The sequence below is a fragment of the Chiroxiphia lanceolata genome, chromosome 2 (assembly GCF_009829145.1).
Source record: "Chiroxiphia lanceolata isolate bChiLan1 chromosome 2, bChiLan1.pri, whole genome shotgun sequence".
Classification (NCBI taxonomy): domain Eukaryota; kingdom Metazoa; phylum Chordata; class Aves; order Passeriformes; family Pipridae; genus Chiroxiphia; species Chiroxiphia lanceolata.
The window spans coordinates 4,125,695-4,139,810 of record NC_045638.1 but is presented as its reverse complement, the minus strand read 5'-3'; the positions used below and the strand labels follow the sequence as shown (position 1 = coordinate 4,139,810).

Genomic DNA, 14,116 nt, shown 5'->3' with positions numbered 1-14,116 from the left:
AACCCTTGATAATTTGGTGGGAATGTTTTATATATTACATATTACATAATATTATTAATATTGATGTATTATTTATAATAAACCCATGTACCACTGCTTCAGATTTCTGCTTATGCAGCTCTTATTGCCTCGGTCTGGAGTTCCCTGTGTGAGGATGTAAAAGGTGAAGCTCAGTGGGAAAAGTGGGTTTGATAAAACCCGACTTGCAACCACAGTTAGCTGGGAGAAGATGAAGTGTTTTGCCTTTGCTGTGTCACTTCCATTCAGATTTATTTTCTCACTACATCTGATACTGATAATAGATTGTTGGAAGGAAACCACAGGAACAGAGGACCATAATTACGAATGCCCTAAATTTTCCAATTCCCTCTGCCCAAACCTTCGTGTTGTTTAAATTAGTGAAAATTAATTGCATTTGGAATAAAAAATCTCTTCCTCCTTACTGTCTTGAAGAAGATAATTTTTTTTGTCTCTCTAGTGGTTGATGTCCCTTGCTGTCAAATATTTTGTTAAGAAAAATGTGTACATATTTTTGGCTAAAAATTATATCTTTCTATTGAAAAAGTCATATTTCAGCCAAAACAAACAAATAAATAAAAGCTTGCAAGGGATGCCAAAAAAGCCAGAATATTTTCAAAATTAAGTATTTTCCTCTTTTCATTTAAAAGTGAAAAGTGTTTGAAAAATATCCGTGTAATTCTCTAGGAAAACAATATTTCTTAGGATAAAGAGGTTGCTTGATTTTTGGTTGATTGCTTGGTTCCATTGCCAAAATTAGCAGTGTTGTGTTGTTTGTTTTTTTTTTTTTTTTGATGTGCTACTTATTTTTCACTTTTCTTCATGAATTCCTGTTCTGGGAAAAGGAATAGTGAGTACTTTGAGGTAATTAACATATGGACACTGGCAAACACCTCTGTCACATCCAGATAGGATACTTTCTACGGAACAAAACTGCCAGAGTTCAGAAAAATTTTGTGTGTAGCCTTTTAATGACACCATTTATCTGAGATGCTCTTCCTAAATAAAATCAATGCTAATTTTGCATTTCCCTCATGGGAACCTGTTAAGCTGAGTACATGAGGCATTTTTAACCTCAGACACATCACAGGGACAGGTCAGCACTGGGTTCAATCCAATGAGGAACTTTGGAATACACGATTCTATGTCTGGGTGAGTTGGTTACTGGATTTTTAAGGACTTTCTGGTGCACTGTGTCACTGGAGATTTGTCACTGGAGATTCTCATCTAGAGCATATTTTAATCCCTTCCCTCTCTAATACTTCACACAGTATCTCTTTGCCTACTTGACAGTTGTTATAGAGCAGCATTTAATGCTTGTGTTCAGAATTCTTCCTTTCTGGAGTTCGTAGATGCCTGTAAAGCAATAATCTGGGTGGAAACTTGGCTCCAAATTATTTTAATTTGAACAACAAACAATCTGTTGGGCCACTGAAGATCTGCTGGCTTTCAAGTCAATATGGATGGGAACTTCTAAGCAGTCTAGGCCAGCTGTATGAGTGTATTCCATGGGAATAGAGTGGAGGGGGAAACTGGAAGAGCAGAGGAAGAAAAAGAGGTTTAGCTTTATTATTATTTGGGAAGCAGCTTTTCAAAACAAGGAATAGAACAAGCAAGTTCAGAATGGAAAATGTGGCAAAATATGTAGGCCAAAATAAAGTGACTTTATCCCACACTGTCGTAGGTGTCTCATTAGTTTTCCCTGGAAAACATTGGGGAGACACTGAGGAGAAAGCAATTAGGCCAGGTCTGAGCATAATCAGCTGCCTCTGACACAGTCCAAATGTGCCCATCTGTTCCCAAAAGGAGAGAGAATGTTTCTCTCCATTTCCAAAACACTGGGGAAGAGGTCAAGCCAAAAGTGCCGCAGGCTCAGAGGAACAGGTGATTCAAATAGAGTTGTTTTCCAGGTAAAACCTTTTCGTTGAGACCTTAAATATTGAACAGTTCACACTCTCAAAAAAAAAATTCCCCATTTCCTTTTTGTCTCCTCTCCCACAGTGTAATTCACCTCTTATGTTAGCATAAAAGTCTGAATTTAAACTAAATTTGTTGTAAAATCACGCCCTAAGCAAGGAAATTTTAGAAATGGCATAATGACTGCAAATGAGGAAAAGGAAGCTGTGAAGGGGGTGGGAAGAGAAAACTGCACATGTGTTCTGTTGCATTCCATAACTGAAGGCTAGAGGGGGAAGTTGGAATAAAAATCACCATATTATTATTACCCAAATTATCTCCCCCTTTGGGTGTGTGTTGTGGCTGGGAGGAAGAGAGAGGAGCAATGCTGGGCAGGGGCTGAGGAGAACTTTCTGTGAATTATTTCCCTTACTGAGCTCTGGTAGCCCTGTACTGTTGCCTGATGGCATCAGTTTGTGCTTCCTAAGTTTAAATATTTGGGAAATCTCTGACTGCCACACCTGTGTTAGAATTACTAACCAAAGGGATGAGGAGGCCAGTCTTAGTCAGCGTGGGATGGAAAAGAGGGAGCTAAAACATGAGGTTCTGTCCCATTTTTTGACAGCTTTTCACCCAAAGTAACCAGCAGGTATGTATATTAAAATCCCCAAAATAATAAAATTTAGTTTAAAAATGCTGAAACTGGTGCATCCGCTTGAAATACTGCATTGCTTAAAGAGCACAGACTCAAGCAACTGAGTTGTGAGTCGTGTTAAAGAACTTTTAAAACTGATTCAAACCTTTGCTTCTTGCTGCTCTGTAAAATCAGCGTATTTCATCTGCCTCTTCTCCTGGGCAACAAGTGACAGGATGAGAAGAAATGGCTTCAAGGGATGCCAAGGGAGGTTCAGCTTGGACATTGGGAAGAATTTCTTCACTGAAAGGGTGGCCAACCATTTGCAGGGGCTGCCCAGGGAGATTTGGAGTCCCCATCCCTGGAGGTGTCCAAGGAAGGACTGGACATGGCACTCAGTGCTCTGGGCTGGAGGACAAGGTGGGGATTGGCAACAGGTTGGACTCAATGATCTTGGAGGTCTTTTCCAACCTTAATGATTCTATGATTCTATGACCCCTTTGTTTTTATAAATGGTTTTACATGTTTCTTGACCTTGTGGGTAACATGAATAATAACATCCAGTTTAGTTTAATTATTAGACAATAAATGCCCAGGTCACAAACTCTGATGTACTTTCCTACTCAGTGAGCTGCCTCAGATGCCTCCATTCTTCGGCCCTCGTGTCATGGCAGTGAGCGTGAGTCAATTTTTCTAAAAATAAGCAGAATTTTTCATTTGATCTGCTGTGATTGAAATGGCTGTAAAAGTTAGCACACTTAAGGTAGAAAAGTAACCATTCCCTTTCCCTTCCACCCTTGGATACAAGTGCAGATAACTCCTTGGGTCTATACAACGTCGAATTTGCGAAAACGTGAAAACGTTGTTTTGATAGATCACAAGCATTGTTCAGTGGCTCAAAGGATACTAAAATGCCACAGTGAAGCAAATCAACATTCTCATTCTTTATTCCTGTCTTTGAGGATACACTTTGCAAACTATGGAGAAAACAGATAGTTGTGTCTAGGAGTTAGGAGAGTCAGAATATTGCAGTACTGCAGTGGTTATTAATGATATTTATCTCTCACATAAGGCTTTACCCTTTTCTTTTATAAATCTCTTCTTGTGCAGCAGTAATTCAGTAAGTGCTGTCTCCATTTTGCATGAACATAGAGAAGACATCAAATCTGCTTCAAAGCTTTACTAGGTTTAAAATTTGGTATGTAGGCATCATCTAGGCCCCCTTTGTACAAATTTTAGGCCTTGTGGTCCAAATATTTCTCTCACTAAGTTTGTGGTTTATGTTTGATTCTGCTCTGTCTTGATTTTTGTCTCTTTTCGGGTTTTACTTTGAATATTTTAAGACATGAAAATGTAAGAAATCACCTATTTTATCTTAGTACTCATTTACTTCCACCTATGAATTCTTATAGTATTTATCAATCTGCCTGAAAATTGCAAATTGCGATACAAGCAAAGTAAGGAATTATATAAAAGAAGCTTAACTGAGTGAAGAGGAGAAAATAGGCATATTGAGGAAAAATGGAGCTATACTAATTTTTGCCATCTTCTTATTTGACTTGGAAAACATCAAACCTAAATCTGCATTTCAGGGTTTTGTGAACACTGCAGAAAAATCCTCAGCTCTTTGAGACAAAGGGTAACTTCTGTGTTTTGTTGGTACTGTGCTCTCTAAACATGGATAACCACTTGTTTCTGTGGCTGCAGCCTAAAACCTGTTTTAGGACACAGTAGACTGACAGAGCCAAGCTTAAAGGCATTTAAGATATTTGAAATTGGACTTTTGGAAGCTCCTCCTTACATGCTTTCCTTATTTTCTCTTTTTAATTACTCACATTTCCCAAAGTAAACAAGAGAAATACTATTGTAGAAGACATGAGAGAGTAATTTGAAGTCTAACAAATGTCTCTCTCTATAATTTATTTCTTTTAATCAGCAATGACCTTTTGAATTGATTGTCTGAGATTTACAGGAGGACCAGTGAAAGACCACAGACACCCATGATTGAAAGTGCTTAAATGACTTGCATTTCTAAAAACAAACACTTTGTGATACTGTTGAAAGAGCTGCAGCAGGAACAGAAAGCTGTGATTTAAATTTTTGCAACCTGGAAAAGATTCAATGTTGATGACTTTTTCTTTGTTTTTATAAATGGTTTTATATGTTTCTTGACCTTGTGAGTAACATGAATAATAACATCCAGTTTAGTTGATTTATTAGACAATAGATGCCCAGGCTTTTGGAAGAGCCTTATCCTGTAAATAAAAATAATAAATCAAATATTTCAGTTAGCCTTCCACCTGTTAAACATCCTGTATAGAGCTACACTGGCTGCAGGTTGGAGATCTAGCAATGCACACATCAGAAAATGGCAATTTTTATTGCTGTAGCTGTTTGTCACTGGCCCTCAGATCCTAAATGGATGACACAGCTGCTCATTTTGGGGCACTTTTTATGCTTACCTGCCAGTCTGAGGGAAAGCAGCATGTTCCTTCAGCGTAGAATAAGGAGCCTTTGGGGGATACTGAGTAACTGAGGTCAAAATGTGTGTGTCCCTGTAGATAGGTGTGTCTTCCTTGGAAATTCCCATAATGAAGAAGAAGCTCACTCCTGGGAAGTGAAATTCTGAAACTTGCCTTATGTCTTTAAAGTGGAAAACACTTAGATCAGGAAGAAAATTGCCTGGTTGAGTTGGATTTTAGTCTTCATCTACCTTGTTCTAAGTTGACTGTCTGTTTGGACGATGTTCCCCCCAAAAAGTATTCTGCTCTCTGAGGAAAGAGTATTGTTTCCTTACAAAAATAAAAATCTGGAATGGGAAAGAGAGAAAGGCACATTGAGAGCAGTGGGCCTCAGTTTAGAGGTTGGTAGTTTATTCCTCAGGTAATACTGGCAGTTCTTGCACGTGGGAAGTCATAAATAGTCATAAATCTCTTTGTTCATAAAATGGCCTGGGTTGGAAGGGACCTTCAAGATCATCCAGTTCCAACACCCTGCCATGGGCAGGAACACCTTCCACTCTCCCAGGTTGCTCCAAGCCCCATCCAACCTGGCTTTGGACACTTCCAGGGATGGGGCAGCCACAGCTTCTCTGGGCAACCTGTGCCAAGGCCTCCCCACCCTCACAGTAAAGAATTTAATTCTAATATCCAATGTCAACCTACTCTGTAGGTTTTATATTACCATTGCTTGGTAAAACTTGTAGGGAAACTGCTGATGTCAGTCAAGGAACCTGACATTTTTATCTGTAGTGTTCCTAATCTAATAGATTTACTCCTCTTGATTTCACATCAAATTTCTGAAAATATTGTGACTCAACAGGAACACAAAAAGCACTATAATATGATACCTGTTGACAGAACTGATTAAGACTAAAAACCGAGTAAAGTAAGTACCCCAGTACGTGTCAGAGGTCACTGAAAAAGTGTATTCAAGGCTGCTGATGTGAAGCAGCTCAATATTCTGTTCTCTACGATGTTTTTAAAAGCGAGTTGCTCTGTAATGGAATCCTCTTTTCATCGGACTGTCACCACTGACTGTTCTATTACGTGTTCAATTATCACGTATTTTAAAAAATATGACTTGTTCTGAAGGATGATGGTTAAAAAAAAATGAAACCATGGAAGTTTGGGAAAACGTTGTAGCTGTTACCCAGTATGCCACCTGGCTTCCCTATTGTGAAGCAGGGCAGTTATTGCAGAGTTCCTATTTTATGCAAAGGCATAGCTCTTTTATTTTGCCTCAAAGGATGGGTAATTTCCATTTTAAAAGCAAAACATTCACTTGACCTCCGTAGTTGTTTTGTGTTGGAAAAGACCGAATCACCCAGATTTAGAGCTGCTGGTAATGCTTCCCCTTCCACAGATGGGTGGCTTCCTCCCTCTTTACAGCGTGTGCTGCATTTTAGTCAGTACATGACCAGACATCACATTCACACTGATAGGAAAATTCACATTGGTTATGTACAAGAGGAAAGAGGAGGACAGAAAAGAGCAAGAGAATGATGTATAATGAGGATTTCAGCAAAGTGCCTGCCTGGTCTGGATGCAATGCCATGCTAATATATAACCTTAATGATGATCCCCGTGTAGCCCCTTTTTTTTTTTACTGGAAATGTCAACCGTTTCTTCCTGTGTAAAAGCCATGATGCTTATTTTTGTTTTGCCCAGTTTCACCTAAAAAGATGCATCACAAAACCTCCTCAGGTGCTTAACATTCGTGTTAAAGCCGTGGTTATTAATCAGAGTGAAAATGAGCAGAGCGGCCTCGTTTCGTGAAGCTTCTCAGTGTTGTGCAAGGTAAATAATTCCAGTGGTATTTTCTCCCTCTAGGAAGCGTGGGGACATGTTTTATTATTCACCACGGTATTCTGATGAGACAAACCAGTCTCTGGGCTTCAGCAAGCGAGGCAACTGCCTGGGGCAGAGGCTGCCAGAAGGGCTTGAGCATCCTTGGCCTCACTCCCTGTTTTCCCACAGCACAGGCGAGCCCGGGGGAGGATTTAGCAACAGTTTGCATTCCACAATCACACGTGGCACTGGGAATCTGCAGTGCACACCTCTGCTTTTTTTAAATTTAATTGTTTATTTGTTTGTTTGTTTGTTTTTTTGCTGCTGTGGAAGATAATAATCACTTGAGGTGTTGCTGTGTGATGGGTTGGTTCGGGTCAGGACCATCAAAGAAATTTCTCTGCGCTCCACCAAGGTCTCAGGTGCATCGGGTGTGTTGTCCTCCACTGTTCCTCTGGGATTTCTCCTGTAGTTTTTTGTCTAAGGAGCAAACATAACATGCTGGTGCATCTCTCAGCCCAAAAGCTGCCTGCCCTTCAGAAGGAAGGGAGCTTTGCATCACTCTCTGCTGAGCAGACCTTGAGAAAAATTACCTTAGTAAAGATTGAGCACCGTGGGACTGTGACCTGTGTGTGTGTGTGTGTGTGTACAGAGACAGGTAAAGGGAAGGCAGAGGAGAGAAAGATGAATGGGAGAGTGTTCCTATTAATTGCTCCTTGCTGAAAAACCTCTACTTGGAGAGATGCTTCAGCAAGAGGTGACAGCACCAGAATATGAATGGGGACAGTGTGGTCTTTATGCTGCCCTTTGTAAATGGATTATTGCCTTCTGGCTGTGGTTTACTGTCACTGGCGTGTTCTGCTTGTGAGCAGAAGGTTGTGCCTTCCAAGCAATTGTCTAAAAATGGAAAATCTCTTTCCCATATTTAAAAAAACAAGAGACTCTGGCTGGTTTTGTGCAAACAAAATATGCACAGAGGTAGACAGTGGCTTCATATAACGTGGTTATCTTTGAATTTTGCTTTTAAAAAAAGCAAGCAGAATTTGGAACATATTTCAGTGTGGAGGTCAGAGAAATGTGTGTCTTGTCTAATGATAAGCAAAGGACATCTGGTTATACCATCCATCAGTCTATTGCCTAAAGCAAGAGATATTCAAGTTTGACATGTCTGTTTTGGGAGAGGGAGGGAGGAGAGGAGGGATAGCAGCCTGTTTTATCAAAATGCAGGAGCTGAAGTTGGAGGTTTCCTTTGTTTTGGTTTGTGGTTCCCCCCCCCCCCCAAATTACTTTTAATTTACACTATTTACTGTGCTCACTCCTTGCAAGTGTTACCCAAAAATCTTATCACCTAATGCCACCCAAAAGATTAAAATATAAATTACCCAGAAAATGAATTTAAAATGATTTGAACATTAAGAATATTTGAACACTGGTTTGTTGTTTTATTATTCTAGCTTTAGATTTCAAAGGATTCTAGAAGTGATAAGTTCCTTCTCATTAATATTCAAAAAATATCCTAATAGATAAAAACCCTTCACTTAAAGATATTGACTGTTCTCACCTGGATTTGAACATGGGTCAGAATGTCAGTCCAGCTTGCTTATGATTATAGTTACTACTATATTATTGATTAATTCACAATATATTTATTGTGTTGTTAATCTCAATAAAAATAAGAATCATTGAGAATTAAAAAATAGTTCATAGTTCCTAATCAGTATTTTGTGCTACTAAAATGTGTTATTTTGTAGCTTCCTGATATTTGCTGTGCAATCTGTTCATACAGATTTCTAACTTTTTAAAATGGAAAAATGGGAAAAAAAGTAGTCTTTTTCTTCTTTAATTTTTCTTTTTCATTTTTCTTTTTCCTTCAGAAAATATTCAGGAATGTTTTGCACTGTGACATTTCTTTCAGATCGTTACTTACATCCCTTTTAAAGTAGTCTTTTGACACCAGGGAAGTTCCTTGTTGCCTGGGTTTTGTTTTCTTTTCTTTTCAGATGAAGAATTCCTTTAGAACAGGCTTCTTGGTTTTATATCTAAATCTCTTTGAACGCTCCCGATTCATTTTATGGATTTGCTTATTGCAGCCTGCTTTGTGTTTCCTCATTTGAAAGGAACCTTCTAGAAACCTCAGTCCAGGCTGGATGGGGCTCTGAGCAACCTGGGCTAGTGGAAGGTGTCCCTGCCCATGGCAGGGGGCTGGAACTGGGTGTTCTTTAAGGTCCCTTCCAACCCAAACCATCTCATGATTCTGTGAGTTTATGATTTAGCTCCTCTGTGGTGCCACTGAAAATCTGTTGTGTTCATTCCATGGAAGGCTTGGTCAGAAATGGATGAAATTGGTTTTTAGAGGGATTTTAGAATCAAATTACTAGTATCAAATTTTTTGCTGTAAAAGCATTCTCTGAACATAAGTGAAAACCTTCCTCTGAAGCTCAAACCTTCAGCATCAAAACATACCTAGTTCAAGACAGATGCAGTTTTGAAAATCTTATTGTTTAAAGATAACTTATTTTTTTTTTACAGCTACAATTTGTTTTCTGTCTGTGTATTGGTAGAAAGGGCAAATATAAGTTTGTACTTGAGCATTTAATAGAACTGGCTGTGGCAATGACTGATTTGGTTCTTTAGTAATAGGTGAAACAAGTCTGTAACTGGGCTTTTATTGCAGCTGCATGAATAATGAAATTTTTGTTCAGTTTGCTTACAAAGCCAAATAAACACATCAGTTTTTAAGGTTAGTTTGTTTTTCTTTTTTTTTTTTTTACAATATGAACCAAAATCTGCTTTTTCCAATTTTTCCCCTGGCTGAGATGTACAAAAGATATCAGGCTTCCTGTGAGCCTCACAAAATATTTATCACACTGAAGGAAAACCTTTGTCTGCCCTATCAGCATATATTCAGCTAAAGCAATAAACTGCAAAGGATTAGATTTGAACACAACTGATTGATTTTGGTATCTAACACTGAATGTCTTACTGCATATTATGCTCTTCAAAACTGCACTTCTTTTGCCTCAGACCCATTTTGAAACCTATTTTGAGCCATAAATCTCCTCTAGTTTCTCTGGCTCCTTAGGCAGATGTCCGTCTGTCTTTCCCCCCCCCTGTTTTTTATAGCACTGATGAAACCATTCCCACTTTTCCATTTGTACTGTAGTGAGCCCCTCTTACTGCCTGCTGTGGGAACAGTTTCATAATCATAAATATTGTGGTCTCCTAGTTTGCAGACGTAAAAAATTATAATAAGCAAAGACCAGAACTAGTCTGTTTTGTTTCTGTTCATCACTTGCTACTGAGACAGGGATTTATAAAATCCCCCCAAAAGATAAGTAACTTAATTTCTGGCCTTTCAGAGATTAATCTCTGCACTTTAAATGCAAATGTTATTATTTCTTTTATATTTAAATGAAAATTAGCATTTCAATAACAGGTGCTGCTGGGGAAGCTGGGGCTTTCTTTCCCCTCCTCCCCAGTGTCTAAAGTTAGAGAACTAAAATCTTGTAGAAAATAGATATTGCAAGCATCCCAAAACATCCTTGCTCTGTGTAGGTAATGAAGTCATAGGCTTTGTGACCCATATCTTGTGAGAGAAGAGTGATTTTCATTATACAGTGTGTTTCAAAATATACGTAGTTGCATTTTTTTCCCCTTTTAAGGTTTAAGCTGCTGGAAGTACAGCTTTTGCTTTGCTCAGGATGCTGGTAAAGTGTAAAAACTTGATGCTGAATTAAATTGTAGAATAGAGGAGCGGGTGTTTGTGGGTGGTTTTGGAGGACTTTTAAAAATGTGATGCACCAATACACAGGTAAAGATAAAAACCTTGTAGCTGGGGAAAAAAAAGTGGGAAACATAAAGATATGCCATTGGAGAGGTCATATAATCTTAAAACTTTGCCCCAAGTAATACATCATTGACTAAATTAAATGAATTAAAAGCAAAACTCCACTTACTGCTTTATAACATGCAAACTCTAAGAAAGACATTGGGTTGGGCATTAGAGCTTCTGAATAAATTAAAAAAAAAAATCTCATTTCCAAGGGAAAACATTTTTCTGACTTGTGCATCTTAGTTAATCAGAAGAGGTTTGCAAGCCACCCTCCTATGAACTTAAAAAGAAGAGTATCTCATGTGGTTATAATAAATAGAAAAAAGCCTAGAGGTGCTTTATATTTAAGCAGTGCTCTTGTGTTGTTACAAAGGCACAACTAATTAGCACAACAACAGTGGCAACTCAAGGATTCTGTTTCAGTAATGGAAGTAAAAGCTGGAACCCCCAGGACCCAAAAAAAGGTCCCTGAACCTCACAGGTTCTCCTGGTTCCCTCTGACTGAGGGCAGCAGTCAGAGATGTGTAATGATGGCAATATTTTGTGTAGAAAGGAAAGCCCTTCCCCAAACCACGGAGCAGTTTTAGCCCTGGGTGTTTACCTGCTGCCCTCTTGCCTTAAATAAGTCAGCTCAGGCGTTGCAGTTGCAGTTTAGTTTCAAAAGAAGAGCAAATTCTTTCCCAAAACAGACTTTTGTGGGAGCATCCGCGCGTGTCAGGCTGAGGAGGAGTCTCTGAAGGACAAGTGGAAGGAGGTATTAGGGCACAAAAAGGATTGCAGAACCCAAGAGAGGACAAAACCCTTACAATATGACCATAGTGCTTGAGTTGGAGATGTCTGGTGAGGGAAGAAAGCTGGAGAAGGGACATCAGCTCCAAACTTTGGATGAGGGGCCGCTGCTCAGGGCAGGTTCAGCTGGATGCAAGGTGAGAAGGTAGCAGGGAGAGTGTCTGAGCTGAGGACAGGAAAAGGGAAACTCCAGCCAGGATGTAAATGATGGATTTGGAAAGGTTTAGGATGGAAAGGTCTTCAGGTGGACAAAGCAAATGGGTCGTGGAGTTTAATGAAATGATCAGTGGTGTGAAGGGGCTCAAGGTAATTAATTTTAAAGGTGAGCTTGTACTCCCACACGGAGTGGATGGGCAATGGGTGGATGTTTTAGTGCATTCAGCATAAGAAAAATAGGTTTCTGTTTTCTTACCTCCGCAAAAGTCAGAGTTTTCTACACTTTGTAAGCCCCTTTTTACACCACAGTGCTTGCTGGCAATTAGTCAATCCCTTGTTTCTGACTTGAATTCTTGCTTCTTGTGTTCCAACTTTTACCATTGTGGGGTAACTATGCTACTGTGGTAGGGTCACCAGAGTAAAATAAAGGTTAAAAATGCAGGTGGCCTCAAGACAGACCTCCTTTTAGAACAAAATGTTGATGCCAAAGTGTATCAGTTCTGTTTGTTTTGATGGAGACATTGACAAAAAATACAGGTAGAGACACCAAGTATGCTTACAGACTTAAATGTGGCAGACTTTTCTGAGGGTTCTTACACTGAAATGTGTATCTTTGAGACACTGTCACTGGTCACCAGAGAGATCAGTGCCTGCCCCTCCTGAGGAAACCATAGACTTTTACATCTCTGAATTTTTAGTGAAGGCAGTTCTTGGGCTCTTTGTGCAGCAAAAGCTGCCTGGGCCTAGGAAGCAACATTTTTCTGCATATATTTGTTGTGAAAGATTTCATCAAGCACAATAGAAAGCAAGGTTTATGAAGAAGCTCAGTGCTCTACAGAGGAATCAGGACTGAGATCCCTCATTTTTTCTTGTGGAATTATTCTTCCCTTCCTGCTAGAGCTGACACTGAGACAAGACCACTATTTTTCTCCCTTGCACTGCTACCATTATATTTTAATAATTACCTGGGATATGTTCTGCATTTTGAACGTGCAGAACAAACAATCTCCAAAGAAAGATCTTTTCTTTTTTTGCTGCCTTTTCCCTCCTGTGATAAATTTCAATTCCCTTCTGCTTCTTGATGTGTTTTTTGAAATAGGAGAGTGCAAGGATGCACCTCACAGACACCTTGCCAGCAGCTAAATCATGCTGGACTTACTTCCAGTCCCTTCTGAAATGATAGGATTTATGGCTGGTCCTTGCAAGTCACCTCTCTGATGTGTAGGCATTAGTTGGGATTTTTTGTTCATTCAAAGGTGTGTAATTCTTTTCTGAAATTGCCTTATCTATAATAGTGTGGGGAATAGTTTGTTAGTTACATTCTAAATGAGGAGGGATTTGAGGGATGTTCACGGGACTAGAAAAGTAGCTCTAAATATTTCATAGTTTTTTTGTACAGACAATCACTTTTTATGTTAATCTGCCTGAGGATTTGCTGGAGGAGGTGGGTAAAGAATGGCATCTTTCAAAACAAGCAAGGTGGAAATACTGCCTTAGGGGAACAACAAATTCAGTTTGTTAACCACAGGTTAATGAAATGCAGATTCAAATCTTCTGTACCTGTCCCTTTCCAGGACCCCAAGTGCCTCAAAGGGATTGTTTAGATATTCCCTACTTAAAAGCCTTTTCTGTCCAGAGATGTATGAATTATGGAGTTAGGTTTGGATGTAACATTTTTACTGATTACTGTGAAGAAATTGAGCCTAAACTTTTGGGACTGTGGCCAGTTGCCAGCCCTTGCAGGTAACTGTGCATCCTTGCCAAGTGGTTTTCCTTGAGATCACTTGTCTAGTGATAATATTTTTCTATTCCACCTAAAAATTGACTTTGAAAATCATGTGACCTCTTGCTATTGTTCCTGGCAAAGAAATGCATATTCTTTGTCCCCTCACGTTTTGCAATCTCTGCTTTGTGCTTTACTTTGGTGGTTTTTTTGGTGATATCCAGGTAACAAGCAGTGCAGCTGCTGCAGACCTTTTATGCCATCAGGTTATACTGTATTTTAAACTCTCCTAATTCCCAAAGCTACGTTAATTCTTTCCTTGGCTTATGCTCTAGTTCTTCCATGTTATAGGATCTGTTGATCTGTCTTATTTGGTTTTTGCTTACATTTGTGCCTCTGCACATCTTGTAGAGGCATCTCCTGGGAAACATCTTCTCTTTGTTCGTGTTTTAGTCTTGAAATCAGCACTTGAACGTGGCTGTATTTTACAGATTGGTTATTTTGCTATAATTAAGCTTCATGAATATGAAGATTCATGTAGTATTCCCAGGGTGTCCTAGGAAGTTAGGTTGAGCAATATGATTTTGTTTCATCTCTCTGTAACCCATCATCATGTCATTTTTTGCTAAATTGAAATGCCATATTGATTCTTGGGAAATACAGAGTGTGTACTTGCCAATTTTTGTTTTTATTTTTAAGCCTGAGTAGATGAACTGTGACAATTGTTTTCTGGAGAGCTGAGACAGAAGTTTGCTGGGGGAGAGAAGGGGGAAATAAGG

The 14,116-nt window shown here is 39.2% G+C and overlaps 1 protein-coding gene across 2 annotated transcripts in view; it reads left to right on the top strand.

The window, feature by feature from the left end:
* The window catches only part of DSCAM (DS cell adhesion molecule), a 448,565-nt gene that overhangs the window by 82,713 nt on the left and 351,736 nt on the right, over window positions 1–14,116 (top strand). The gene's annotated exons all lie outside the window — the stretch shown is intronic.